The 2,208-nt window shown below is 42.0% G+C and overlaps 1 protein-coding gene across 1 annotated transcript in view; it reads right to left on the bottom strand.

Moving 5' to 3' along the window:
- The window catches only part of LOC147998992 (disks large homolog 5-like), a 70,131-nt gene that overhangs the window by 65,154 nt on the left and 2,769 nt on the right, over window positions 1-2,208 (bottom strand). The window lies entirely within an intron of this gene.

Raw genomic sequence — 2,208 nt, 5'->3', positions numbered from 1 at the left:
TGCTATGTTATGGAAAGTGTTTCTTTTAAAACAAAAGAAAAAAGAAGGAATTGTTAAGACATACAGATGCAGCTCCCAGGCAGGGTCAAGAAAGGCCTGGTGACAGATTCAAGTAGGGGCTGGAATGCCACCCTGGAGAAGAAAATGTTTTCTCACTTGGCCTTAAGCTATGTTCTGCTATGTCCTGTTTCTCTGGAAGTGGTTCTAATGCTCTCTAGGTAATGGTGAGTACATTTTGATTATAATAAGGGAGGTGACTTGTTTTATGAATATTTTGAGAAGAAGCCTTTGTTTATCCGTATTTCTTTGTTTAGTCTTCCCTCAGTTGTTCCTGGTATCCTGGGAATAATGATCTTATGGTATCTTGACAAAATGAAAATTGTAGTTATTCATATTCCCAGGTATATAGGGATTAATAAAGCTTGCAACTGTGTGTAGTTGCTTCTGCCTTTGCTGTGCTCCCCCTTGTCCTGGAGGTATACTGTACCCAGGGCCCCCAATTCACTAGACATTGACAATGGGTCACCCCACAAAACACAGAAGCATCTAACTTAGTAAAAAACGGATATTTTATTGAATGCACACACTAACACTGATTGATCACATCCATGTAACTACTGAAGCTTTTTCTGCTCTCTGTAGCGGTGATGTCAAAATCTTACTGAAAACCATGCACACCTGGTTTAGGTTGTATTAAAGTAGCCCACGATTTCAGTGTTCCCTGCAAGGTGCCATGGGACAGCAGTAGCATGAGTCTGCATGCACCTCGACAGTTTTCACTAGGGACTACACACACACACACACACACACACACACACACACACACACACACACACGCTTTACTGACATGGTGCACATTCTTTGCACACAAGAAAGAAAGTGAGCAGTAATGAAAACACAACAATAATGGAATTGATGGAGGGAGTTGTGGGGAAGCTGGGGCTTAGAGTTACTTAAAGGCCCTGTGCAGGCTCTCCTTCTGTTGGAGGAGAAACTTCAAGTGCAATGTGGTTCTTTATTTTCTTTCTCTAAAGCACAGAGGGCTAGGGTGGATCACAGGGCTTTGAGCATGTTCGGCAAGTACAGTCACACTGAATTAAATCCTAGGACAGGAACCCTATTAATCTTCTACAAAGTTACAGAGCAGCCTGGATGAAGACTCTCAGCTGAAAAGTTGGACATCTCAAGACAGGCACTGACAATGGCTGACAGACTTGACTGAAGACTGGAAATGTTTTGCAATCTCATAGGAAAAGAAGGCCCCTCATACCACATTGTACTTTAAGGACAGTTTATTCAGGTTAGGATGACATGAACTATTGTCTCAGGTCACAGATGTCAGCACAAAGTATCCAAGGTATTGTATGCCAATGGTAGCATCAACAGAACAAAGCACACAGTGTCATGAAGACATAAATTATGAGTTTGTGTAGCAAGACCCAGGCCTCTTCCAGGGTCTTAGATAGTAACTGAGAACCTCAAATATGGTAGTGATGTGATAGTGTGGGGTGGATCTAGTTACAACTAGTTTCTATTGTGACACAGATGACTCTTTTTGTGTCATGGTCAGCTTATAATGAATGACTAGACCTAAGCATGAGAATAACCAAATACTACATTGCTTCCCTAGCTGCTGAGCTTTTAAAAGCCCTGGGGTGACAGCAAGCTTTTGTGGGCATTCTGGATTATTCCTTCTGTACTTTAACTCTCTGAGTCAACTGCACTTTCAGTAAGTTAGTTCAATTCCATAAATTGGAAATCTGTCACCTGGAAAATACAATCTCAATACGTTCCCAGATTGGCCATGGAAAAGGGTAGCTTGAACTGTCCCACCTAGGTTCTGGGCTTCCACAGGCCTGCTCTCCAACAGAAACATGTGTTCACAGCTGTAGGCTGCATTCACTATGGATGCTCTTGAAGTTCCTGCCTAAACTGCTTAGATTAAAATAATTTTCATGCTAACAATCAAAACAATCATTATGCCAATCTGCCCAACAGGAAGCTAATTTCTATTCTGTATTTTGTCAGATGTGCAGAATACATATGGTCATCATTGATAATATGTGAAAGATCTGCTCTAATATGGACACTAAGTGGTGCTGGAGGATGATCCTGACCCACAATGAGCAGTGGGAACACCAGAGCCCTGTAGGGATGGCTGGCAAGCTAACACATTGAGCATGCACAGCTCAGTAAATTTCCTGTGAA

Source organism: Rattus norvegicus, chromosome 19 (assembly GCF_021556685.1).
Source record: "Rattus norvegicus strain SHRSP/BbbUtx chromosome 19, alternate assembly SHRSP_T2T, whole genome shotgun sequence".
In the NCBI taxonomy this organism is placed as follows: Eukaryota; Metazoa; Chordata; class Mammalia; order Rodentia; family Muridae; genus Rattus; species Rattus norvegicus.
Note: the sequence above shows the minus strand (reverse complement) of the source record. Positions and strands in the feature narration are given on the sequence as shown.